General features: G+C 29.0%; 1 long non-coding RNA gene across 1 annotated transcript in view; it reads right to left on the reverse strand.

Annotated features, from left to right (window-relative positions):
• Positions 1–13,441, reverse strand: part of LOC135955005 (uncharacterized) — a 279,045-nt gene that overhangs the window by 130,796 nt on the left and 134,808 nt on the right. Inside the window, exon 3 of the long non-coding RNA XR_010576276.1 lies at positions 5,727–5,821. This is a non-coding gene — a long non-coding RNA (uncharacterized LOC135955005). The remainder of the gene's footprint in view (positions 1–5,726; positions 5,822–13,441) is intronic.

Below are 13,441 nucleotides of genomic sequence, written 5' to 3' on the forward strand. Positions count from 1 at the left end.
ATAACATATTCATAAAAATATAGTTTAACACGAAAAATGGATCAAAGACGTCTTAAAAGAAAAGCGCAGCCAATTATTGATGTTGTTTTTGACAATTCGAATCTCATAATCAGCAAACATCAGAAATATGTGCAGAGTTTATTGCATTTGAATATGAAAACACATCTAACGCAACATTATTGGATAATAATAAAGGTATTGAATATGCATTATTTCAAGAAGAAATTGCTCGATGGTATAAAGTATACGAAATTGTTCATATATTTAATCGAAATCGAATCAATTTAGAAAATTTTTAATACCGAAAAAGGTATAGTATATCGATAAAAATTAGAATCAGAATAATAAATAATTTTCGACTCTTTATCGCTCTGCACTCTACTTAGGAAAACACGCACATTCTCGACATTATATCGAAGTCGATATCGATAAAATTTTACGAAAAAATGATTCATTTTCGACATAACTTCGAATCATTTTGCATACTGGGTAATATGTAAGTACTTGAGAATTTATACAGACTTTGCTTTTTTTTTTGTTCAACGAATTATTTACATGGAACACAGCAGACGGAACACACAGAAGCACACACCCACTTAAACCTACAAATATACAGTTACTAGAGTTTCCTTCACAGAAGCTACAAACGAGTGCTTCTACTTTGAAATGTCATATCAAATATAATGATGGAAAAAGGAAACCACACACAGAGTTATGGTAAATATTAAATAGTCATCATAAGACATTGTCCTGCTTTACTAAAACTCAAACAAAAAACACGAACCCCTCTTTGTTAAAAACATGTTAAACGTGCGATTACTACAAGTCCTCTTGACACTTGCGCCTACAAGGATGTGCGTCTCTGTTGGTTTTTGAATGTTTTAATGCTACCGACACCATTAACAAGGATACATCAAATAAATGAGCATTTAAAATGCAAATAGTTGTTTTCGAAATGAACAAATTGATTAGTGATTTAAGCAGAGCTGTAGGTATTTTTGAATAACTGCTGGGTAGGATTAGGAACACCTTGGAAACTAAAAATACTGTTTGGCTACAACATACCATGTGCATTACACAGAAGTAATCTAGTAAGGTAAATCTTCACAATTTAAAATGTAATATAATAAGTACCACCCAGATAGACTAGAGTCTAGTCACTAGACTAGATAGAGTGCTGAAATATCAATCTGGGGGTTGAGGCTTCGATTCTCGCCAGAAACTCTGGGTGTATTTGCAGACAAGCAAAAAGCTTCGCGTTTGTGTTTGTTTAAAAAAAACGTCAGCTTATTTTAAAACTTTTGTAATTTTTATTATAAATTTAAGTCAAGCCGAAATTAACGTTATCATTCAAATGCCGTTACCGAAATAAAATCAACTACCATTACCGTTAAAATAAGCGAAAATACTGAAATGAGCAATAATACCGTTACCGTTTAAATGTCGTTAGCGAAATTATCCAAATTAGCATTTCCTAACATTTAACATTTTCGAATCGGTAGCCAACTTTGTTAAAAATTGATTTGGTGACTGTTTTTTTACTGTAGCACAGTGTTATTATATTAAGCAAATTGAATAATTTAATTTGACATCCTGTTCAGGTCTTCGTTGCCACAAATTTTCGGTAATTAATAATGGCTACTGGACTATTTGCGTAGGCTGTTGTTATTTCATCAAATTTCAAAATTTTGATAGAAATTTGTTAAACATCGTTGTAAAACACCTTTTGAGAACCTCTTAAAAAAATTGTGGTAGAATTTTTACTGACATTTTTTCGTATTTGTTTTAAGATTAAAACTTTCCAAATGCAGTTGAAATATGTACCAAAAAATAACTGGGAGTAAAGAGTAGCAGGAACAAATACAGTAGTAGTAGTATTTAAAACAAACTACTATAGCACAAAACAGAATAAATGTTTCAGTTGTTTGCTTTAGAATGAAAATCATCATGATGATGATGATTATGATGAGGCACTTGAAGTAACAAACTGCACTTGAGTGTCAGTAGCACTTGAGGCCACATGAATTTGATGAAGGCGACGACAGGTGGTAATGGTGGTAGAACAAAAACAAAAAACGAAAAATATAGAAAATGACATACAAAACGCAAAAGATATAACAGTGATAGAAATGGAAATAATGTTTCCAAGTCATTGTTGTAATGGTAAAAGTGGCGCTAACATCAACCATTAAAAGTGATTTCAATGACCATTTGCCTTAAATAAAAGTGATCGCCATCATTCATCTAGAGTAGAGGAAAACATAAAAAATTAAACAGAACGGTCAGCCAGCCAACCAACCATATTTTCAGTTTGAGTCTTTTGTTTGTTAGCTTTAGTTAAGGAAGTAAGTGGCCTTTTCCTGTCATGCATCATTTCGTTCTACTCCTCTTAAGCACTGAAATTATTAATTCCACTTAAATGTGGCTCAAAAGTTGTAGTTGTTTGGAAACATGATGTTTTAGTTTCAATTGCTTCTACTTGCATTTGTTTTTTTTTTCTGCGTTTTTATTTTCAGCTTTCTATCACATAATGGGTATTTGTTTTCTTGATATAAAACAACAAATTTATTAAGAAAAGATTTATTTAAAAGATAAAGAAGTGCTGAAAATAAAAATTCTTGATATTTTTATATTGATTGTATAACTAAAATTAAAGAAAAAACGAAGCCTAGGAGAAGAAGCCAGACAAATATGCAAGAGCTTTCGGTTATATGTTATAATGTTGTAATAAGGCGAATGTTGTATGCACTACGTAGCTATTTTTTTTTATTTATTTACAATAATTCAGATTAATTTTGTTAATTGCAATCAATTCATTAAAATATACAATTTTATTAGTTATTGTCGTCAAGGCAAATTTAATACACTTCTGATGAAGGAACCAAATAAGTCGACCTAAAAGCTTTAAGCATTTATTGTTAAAAAACACTCTTTCCTGTGTTACAAAGTAATTGACCAGCATAGTAAATTATGTTCTAAGCTGTAGAGTATTTAATACAAATTGTATAATTTCTTTCAATTAAACACTGTCATCATGTTCAATTTAACAACGCACATGCTCAGTAATTTCAACTCAATTAATGTGCATTGCAAAACAAAGTGACTTACACTACACCACACTGTTCTACACTTACAGACCCAGCCAAAGACTCTACAGAACTAAACTGAACCAAATGAATGAATGAATGAATCAATGGAGGATTGAAAGAGGCGGAGTGCGAGCGAACGAACGAAATTGCGGAATAAATAAAGTGTCTGGTTTGTGTACGAGATGATGTATCATTTTTGATTAAGACACACATTTGCCACTTTGTATACCATAATCTACAATTTGTGGCAATATTCTAGAGCTGAGCAGAAACAAATCTATGTACAATACATACATATGTATATATAATAAAAAAAACAGCTGTAACTGAAATTGGACGAAAAAAAAAATATGAAAAAAAAACTACTCAACACCACATAATCATACAAATAACTGTGGGAATGGGGGTCAGTAAAGTCATAACGAATTGAATACAATAAATATTATGGAGTATTTTATTTGGTATTGAGTATGATGGTATTTTAACAACAACAGCTACAAATAATAGAAATATCGTTGTTTAGTTTTTATAAAGGTGGCCATATTTTGTCTAGGCAATGATGCCGAAATACATACTTAAATATCTCATATTAATTAAGATTTTTCAAAAACTCGTATAATTCTAAACAACACTTTCTTTAAAGATCAGATTTTTTCTAAACTTTTGAGAAGGTAATAGGGTTCTATAAGTCGAATATTCGAACAATATAATTTTGGCTGAAAATGACTGAAAAGTCGACTGTTCCAAAACTGTAAAAAGCCGCAAAGTCGACATTATCAAGATCGAAAAGTTGACTTTCTGTTTCAACTATAGAACTCTACAAGGCAGAGGAAGTCAAAAGTTGTCGATAAGCATGTACAGTAATTTTGACTTACCTGCACAACCAACTTTGCACGATATTTTGTGCAGGTAAGTTAAAAATGCAGTTAACCTTAATGCACTTACCTGCTCATTGATGCTGGTAAGTGCATTTACAGTTTACTGCCCAAACTGCCAAAAGCAGCTAACGACAAATAATTTATGTGAAGCTTTGTGATTTTTCCGACTAAAAATAACGTCAAATTGCTATTTTAGCTACTTTTAAAATTATTAAGAAGTTTACAACATATCTTTTTATTCAAAATCCTATTTTTGTTATTTTGTTTTGATTTAATTTTGTATTAGGCCGCTGAATGAATTTTTTTTCATGAAAACCAGCTATAGATTCCAAAAGTATTATGCACTTATCTTAAATGTGCAGGTATGAACAATGCACTTAAATTAACTAATTTATATGGAGTTTGGTAAATAAATATACAAAACACAAGTTTTGTGCACTTATATGCAAAATGCTCTTAAGTGAAATGCAGGTAAGTCAAAACTACTGTATTTATTTTAGATTTATTTTTAAGTTACATTAAAGAGTTCACTATATGCTTTGCTAAACAGCTGGTTACCTTATAACCATAAACTTTTTCTTTTCAATTAATAATTACAAAATATTTGCAAAAAAGAATTCAATAATAAAAATATTTTCATAACATTCGTCATAATTGATTGATGGTTTGTACGAGTACAAAACGAATTATTATACCGTTTGTAACCAAACAGAAATCAAGATAAAATGTTTGCAGATATATTATTTAACTACCATTTATTTAATTGAATCACAGTTAAATTTGTGATAAATATCATAAATTATATAGAGAATGGAATGCATTTCATTAATATGAATATTTTATTGAGCCATTCCATAGCATTTCGACCTAGTAATAAAATTCGATATTACAAAAATTCAGATTGTATTTTTACATTCATTTTTGTGAACAATTATCAAGGCTAAGGATTGAATAACTTCGGAACGAATGAACCAATGTCGTCCGAAAGGCTTGGTTTTACTATTTATATGGTAATTTTTTCGTTAGAAACTACTTTCGTTTGTATAAATATAACCTTATAATCATGTATATAACTACTCTAAATACAAAAATTAAATTTTTAAATTTTTTGTTTTTTTCTTTAAAGGCGGTTTTAAGTTGAACTTTAAATTTTTTCTTAAATAATAATAACTAGAAATAAATAAAATTTGAATTTCCCTAATTAGAAAAAGGACCACAAGTTTGGCATTTTTTAATAAATTTATGATCTATATAACTTATTTTATGGATTTTAAATATTCATACAAACGATGATCATATTGAAATTTTTTTTTAAGATTTTCGATACAAATATTATTACATTATTAAAAATCCCAATTATACAGACAAATTTATATTTTTTAAGAGTAATAAGACTATTTGTTCCATATATTTTTTAAAATAAAAAATCGGAAAAGAATTACTGAATTATAATTCTTTGAATGACAAGAATAATATGGAGGTCATATTATCCAAATGTTGATAGCGAAGTTGTACACAATCTGTTTTATAACTTGTACTAAATCTCTCAACAAGTTTATTATTTGTATTGTGCCACTTTGTTACAATTAGCTGAATATTGATGTTGGTTGTAGGGTATTTCTGCATTGGGATTGACCCAATTGCTTCTTTAAATGATTAAACAAAAAAAGCATTATAAAACTGAAGAGCTTAACTATATTCAATTAAACATGTGTCAAAACTAAATATGATCATAAAATATAAAACTTATGGAACTTACCATAATGAAGAGAATGATGTGGCTACTGCTGAGAAGATGTTGATAATGATGTAAGTAAACTGATGATTGAGTATACAAATGATGTAAGCCAGGAACTAGAAATAGAGAAAAATAATACTAATAATAATAAATTTGCATAAAACAGTAATATAAATACTTTTTTTTTGCAATTGTTATTAAGACATTAATTTATTAAAACATTATTAACAAAGACCAACGCCCCGAAAAATGTACAACATTCATAACAAAAATATGTTATTTACTTAAACTGAATGAGTATTTCAGCTAAATAAGCAATGTTTTCCATAATTTGTATGAATTTCTTTTGAATATTGCTAATCACATCAAATGTAATTGAATAAGTTTAAAAGCTAGACAAAAAAAAAATATCGCTATGTGCAGCATTGAAGGAATTTGCTGATTGCCAAGCAAATTGTATGCAACCATACAAGTGATCAACCAAAATAACAATTTACTTTCAATTCAATAAATAGCCAGAATACATAAATCCATTTGTATATGATGATTGCAAAAAGTACTAAAATGTTTAGTACGAGTATAATGTATTTTACAAATACACTTCACAAATAAAATAAACGAATACATTCATATGTATGTACGAGTACTTTCAATAAATATTTTTGAAAGGGGAGGAGGAGATTTTATTTTTATTTATACACAGCTATTTCAATGAATGAACGAATGAATGAATGAATGAATGAATAAATTGTATGAATAATAAACAAAAATATGCTTGAATGTATTTGCAATTGTATGATAGATTGGATGTACATATGAAGTTAGTTATGTACTTATGTATAACTAAATAATATTTTCAACAAATATCCATGAACACATGTACATAAGTACTTGTACTACCATAAACATATGAATTGCATTATTATCGTTTTAGTTGTTTACGTACAATACTATACACTTTTAGTTAACTTTTTTTCCTTTACATTTCCAATGAAGTATTCAAGAAGAAAGAATCGAAAAAAATCTACTGAAATCTTTATTTTCGTTTCATACTTGAGACACACTGGCCAAAGAATCGAATAGATTTTGTTGTTTAAAACATATTGAGTTGTTTTCTTATATCGATGTTTCTAGACCGAGTGTAAATGGTATAGTTGCATCAAACAGGGATTATCAATCTTATAAACTACATATTTGTAATAAGATACTTTGCATAAATAAACTTTTACTCTTGCTCAGTCTGCTTAAGAATTGAATTACTTGAGGTTTCATTTACTTTTCCATTCCCTTCATTTCCATTTTTCAAACACTAAAGACGTTTATAGTTTAACAAATTCCTGCATGTGAAATCTGAACAACTGCCTGTTTTTGTGTAATGCTATATTTCCAAACAATGCTGTAAGTATCTAGTATTTATTATAAAATAAACTATAAATTGTATACATTTATAGTTTATTTATACAAGATTATTGAAAGTGTGTGAAAATATGTTTTAGTTGAGCTTTTTTTCTTTCTCATTTCTCTTTGAATTTGAAAACCCTAAACTAACTATTGATTAAATGTAAATGCGTATAAATGTTTGAATGTTTAGAAGATGAATAAGTCAAATACTTGTATTTATTTAAATGTAAATAAACAAATAAAAATTAAAATATTATACTAAATAACTGTTTAAGATGATGATTATTTTATGCTTTGTTTGTTGAGTTGTAAATAAATCACTAAGTTTTATGAAGATATTATTCAATTTTTATGATTTTAAGTACGTTTATAAAGATTTTTTAGAAAATTAACTAAAATATAAGATTTTTTTATAAAATGCATGTAAATTGAGATATTTATGATGCCATCAAATTGACGCAACAAGTTAAATAGTAAAATAGATTTAATGTAGAAAATATAAAAAAAACAAGTAAGAGTGCTATAATCACCAAATTATTCTTCAAAATAAAAGTTTCAAATATTTTTAAGTAAACAATTTTTTTTACAGTTGTTTTTTTCATTTTTGGAAAAAAAAAATTTTCGAATTACATATTTAAAATTTTAAAATTTTTTTTCTTTTGGAGAAAAAAAAAATCGAGTTAACAAATATTTTTTCCGATTTTGACTCATTGTAGGTCCAACTTACTATGATCTTATATACGTCGTTGAAAGGTTTATTATTAGATATCCATATTCTCTATATTAATGTCTTAGTAATCCAGATATAGGTCAAAAATCGAGGTTGTCCTGGTTTTTTCCTCATATCTCAGCCATTTGTGGACCGATTTTGCTGATTTTAAATAGGAAACTTACCGAAAGCATGTCTGACAGAATTATTGAAGATATCTGGGGTCTTCAGAAAATTGATTTCAACAAACAGACGGACATACAGACAGATGGACATGTCTTAATCGACTCCGCTATCTATAAGGAAAATTATATTGTGGAAATTACATTCGGAATGACAAACTTTTATATACCCTTCTCACGAAAGTGAAGGGGTATAAAAACATATAAAATCTATTAAGTAATTTGATAAATTTTGTTTTAATCTCAAGAAGGTCCCAGAAATATTATGGAGCCACTTCTTGCAACAGTATACATATGTATCAGATATAGGTTCAAGAATTTTGGTATTGAAAATCAGCAAAATCGTTCTACAAATCTCTAAGATATGGGAAAAAATATGAACACCTGTAATTTTTGATATATTTTGGGAGATATCTCGGATACTTAGTGCTGAAGAAGATAAAATTTGGAAAAATGTCCAATAAGAAATCCGGGCGAATTAATAAAAACTTTACCATTCAAAGATTGTATGAATGAATTAATTAATGTAAGTTCACTCGGAGGTCATTAGAACTGCTGTGAGAATTTGGAATTCTATCCTAATCTAAATGGAGTTTCGACTCGTGCTGTTTCCTTGTAAACCAACACAAATTGCCCAACAGATTTGTATCGTCTACTTGGTCCATATAACCTACCAGCACTTTACCCTGAAGCAGGCATTAATTTTTCATGCCCTAATTTTACTCAAGACCACATGCAGCTTTTACTATTTCTGTCAATTATCAAACAACATTATTTAACATTTTAACTAATATAACAAATCAACTTGAAATTTATGATTGAAAAATCTGTACAAAAAATATAACGATCAATTATTTTCTCGTAAAATTCTAACAAAATATTTTCATTTCATTTGAGTTGAGTTGCAGAGTTCTCATGACATTTCAAATTGATTTCATCAACAATTTCAATTGATTGCACAAGAAATTGACGAAAAAATAGAAACAAACTATCGCTCTTAATGTTGAAATCCTAAACGTCATTTATGTTTTTGTACTTAATTGCAATAATGTGTTTGTGTGTATCTATGTGAGTTTGAGCTGTAAGTTTCAAATCAAAAAAATCAAGAAAATAATAACTCTTTAATAAACTGTTTCAATTGCATGTTGTTTAACAGTTTTTTTTTCTGTTTTTGTTTTATTATTTTGTACATTATTTATTTTTTTTGTTCCATGTATTACTGTGAGATGTTGTTAATATTTCGTTTTATTACGAGTATTTTAACAAATATAACGTCTGGATTTTCATTGTGTGTGTTCGAAACATTTAGTGTTTTTACTTTTGGATTTTTCGTGCGTAATTGAAATTAATTCCAGTCAATTTTTGTGATTTATTGATTGGTTTCATCATTTTTCTTCATTTATGCTGACAGCATTTGTAAACTACAAACATACAAACGTTATAGAGGAATGAGTTGTTCAAGCTAAAGGCGGCAGTTTATAAAATAACAGCAACAACTTAAATACATTCATGCACACTCGACTAAATGTTGAAAGAAATCCATAAAATGGGGCGTACAATTTGGGGGCCAAATTGTTGCTCGTGCTACAACACCCGTACAGAAGACGTACTAGTCATAACATAGCAAACAATTTGCTTAGTTAAGGATTAGCTACAAACAATACACACAGTTTAAAACAGTGCTACACATTTGTTTACCAGCACTTTTTCAAATGTTTGTAAAATTGAATTAATTTAAAAAATCTATAATTTAAAGCTATTAGCTAGTATTAATTTGTTTAGTTATATATTAATTTGTTTAGTTAGACATATTCAAAATTGTCAATACAAAAATACGCTGCCTTTATTTGTTTGCCCAGCAGTGTCTGGTAACTACACAAATAATTTGTAACTTAAAGCTACAATATACATATAACAAGCTGAAGTATAAACCAACACAGCAAAACGAAAGAAAACAATAAACTTCATGATGATGCGAAATGTTTTTTACTTAGTTTCTTTTAAGATATGGAGTATTTTTGTTGAGTTTGCATGTTAATTTCATTTACATTTACAAGTATAGCAAGCAGTATTATTAGTAGTTGTAAGACACTCACAAAATTACGATAGATTTGAAATGTTTCCTAAGATGTTGGCCAATACTGGCTGCATGAACCAGCAAACGAGACAGATTAGTTGCATTTTCTTTAAACAAACTAAAAATACACACTAGATCTATAGGAAATTGAAGAAAGTTATAATTTTTTCTAATTTCGAAATTGCTATTTTCTGAACTTTTATTAAACATCATTAAAGTTAAAAAGTTAAACCTTTTTCATGCTTGTAAAATGTCTTATAAAGTGTATTTATCAACATTTAAACATATTTTGACCAGGTTATAAAACTAAATTTTTGCTGGTAAAAGCCCTAAACAAATATTAAGCCGCCTCAATAAAGTCACTGTCTCTGACGGTTTGGCTGAAAGTCAATTGCCGCGTCACTTAACAAAAATAACAAAAACTCACACTCATATTTAAGCCAGTACGAAATTTAACAACATAAAGATCGATCGTTGAAAAGATCGATGTTGAACACAAATGATGACCAACTATAGAGACAAACACTCTTAGCTTCTTAGCTTTCAAAATGATTGTGGGTTTAGTTGTTGCTGTTGATGCTAAAGATGTTTTTATATTTTGTAGGTTAGAGTTTTTTTTGTCGTTGTTGTTGTTTATGTTGCTGTCGATGATATCTTAAGAGGAGAAATTAAAACCAAAAACAACAAGAAAAAAAATCGTATGCTTATTAAGTCAAACATTGTAAAATGTTGGTCCCTTCAAAACATCTTTTAGTTAAAAAGTTTAATATTGTTATTGCTGTTGGAAATTCATAGCTTTTAAACAACAACATGAAGGGCAAAACTGCATTTTAATCAGTTAATTTTATATTAGCATCTTATCGCTCAGGTAAATGCTTTGTTTTTTTTTTGGTAAACAAGCAGCAGCAACATGTTTGGCAGTTTATATACACCCCTCATCACAAAATATCATCGTACATGTAAAGAAACTAAATTGAAAGAACCCCAAAATAACATAAAAAACTATAGATGCTTTAAGAAGTTTATAATACACTTGAAAAAATAAGTTTATATTATTAGAATTATTAACACAATGCTACAGCGAAAATCACTCTCCAAATAAGATCCCAACAAAAACATGGTAATGACTTGCAATTACTGAACAACATACTTTTACTGACTTCTACAACCGCCTGTATTACTTAGAAGTAGTTTAATAATGTATAATTTATTAGCTGCACGTTTCCAACTAAACAAACATTAATTTCACTATTTGCTAATACATTTTTTATCAGTGTAAATTGAGTAAGTATAATTTGTTTTTCCATCTTTACTTAAACTGATTTTTATACCCTTCACCTTCGTGAGAAGGGTATATATAAGTTTGTCATTCCGTTTGTAATTTCTACATTTTTCATTTCCGACCCTATATAGTATATATATTCTGGATCCTTATAGATAGCGGAGTCGATTAAGCCATGTCCATCTGTCTGTCTGTCCGTCCGTCTGTCTGTCTGTCTGTCTGTCTGTCTGTCTGTCTGTCTGTCTGTCTGTCTGTCTGTCTGTCTGTCTGTCTGTCTGTCTGTCTGTCTGTCTGTCTGTCTGTCTGTCTGTCTGTCTGTCTGTCTGTCTGTCTGTCTGTCTGTCTGTCTGTCTGTCTGTCTGTCTGTCTGTCTGTCTGTCTGTCTGTCTGTCTGTCTGTCTGTCTGTCTGTCTGTCTGTCTGTCTGTCTGTCTGTCTGTCTGTCTGTCTGTCTGTCTGTCTGTCTGTCTGTCTGTCTGTCTGTCTGTCTGTCTGTCTGTCTGTCTGTCTGTCTGTCTGTCTGTCTGTTGAAATCGCAGATATCTTCGCGATCCAAATCTTCAATAATTCTGTCAGACATGCTTTCGAGAAGTTTGCTATTTAAAATCAGCAAAATCGGTCCATAAATAATGGAGATATGAGCAAAAAACCGGGACAACCTCGATTTTTGACCTATTTTTGATCTATATCTGGATTACTAAGTCATTAATATAGACAATATGGATATCTTATTTATATTTTGTTTACCTAAAAATATTTAAAAATATTAATTTTAAAGTATAATTTGGTGAATGGTATATAAGATTCGGCACAGCCGAATATAGCTCTCTTACTTGTTGTTCCTCAATTTACAAAAGTTATTTGTTGTACTTCTCATATTACCACCAAAATGTTAAAGAAACAAAATAAGATTGATCATTTCAAAGATATCTGTGTGTATTTTTTATGATCTGTTGCTGATCTAGATTCTTTTCGTCTTCTCTTAAATGCTCTTTAGATTTTAAACAGATAAAGTTAGTGGTGGTGGAGGTATTTACAGACAAAAAAATTTAAAAAAAAGTTTAACAAAATATTTTGCTACAAAAACAAAAGATTTTATGCGTATAAAAATTTATTTTTGAAGGTGGGCTTTTGTTACCTTTAATTACAATATGCATGTTTGTACAATATAAAGCATGAAATTAAAGACAAGTAACAAGAGCCTTACAAACACCTGTGATGACGATAAGCTTTTTGATTTTCAATTCTGCTTTGACTCCTCAGCCATCAATACAAAAACACATACAATACAGCGTGCGTTATCATCGTTCGATTCATGTTCAAAAGGCATTTGCATTGTTCTTCTGATGTTACTTTTCATATTTAAGCTGCCTCAATGTGATACTAAATTCTGGAAGCGTATTTGTAAGGTGTTGCTTTTAATGAGAAAGTTTTAATATGGTTTAACTTAAGCAACACAAAAAATTATATTTCACCAGGGAATTTAGCTTTTAAAGAGAGCGAAAAAAATTCATAAAATATGAACAATTATGGTTGCAAGGGTATTTAGGTATCTAAAATGCCAAAAACAGCAAACAAACACACTCATAAATAGTTTATAAAATGTTGCCATAATTTTAACTGTTTATTAATACTTGAGCGATTTTATTTAACGGCAGTCATTGTAACTGAACAACAGTAATAAAAACTAACTATGGCAACGATTAATCGTTGTTATTGTAAAATGGCCATAAAATTATAAAGTAATAAAATTATTTATATGGTTTCTTTTAAACACTTTTTTGTGTTTCTTATCCTTAACAAATAATGCAAAGCCACCACAACTGTTGCAAACCGAACAGTTAATATTTAAATTTTCAAGAGCAGAAAAAGTAAAAACTACTGATTTGATACAAAATTAATAAAGTGGATAATTAAATGGGAAATTTATTGAAGTTACAAGACAACGTTTTTTCTTTTCGATTTTATCATATGTTACAGTATATTCTTTGAAGGCATGAGGTAAAACTTCAAAAATTATTTCGAAGCAAAAATATTGAATTTTAATTATCTTCATTATCTTAATTATCATTAACGATCCAGAATA

Source organism: Calliphora vicina, chromosome 3 (genome assembly GCF_958450345.1).
Source record: "Calliphora vicina chromosome 3, idCalVici1.1, whole genome shotgun sequence".
NCBI lineage: Eukaryota > Metazoa > Arthropoda > Insecta > Diptera > Calliphoridae > Calliphora > Calliphora vicina.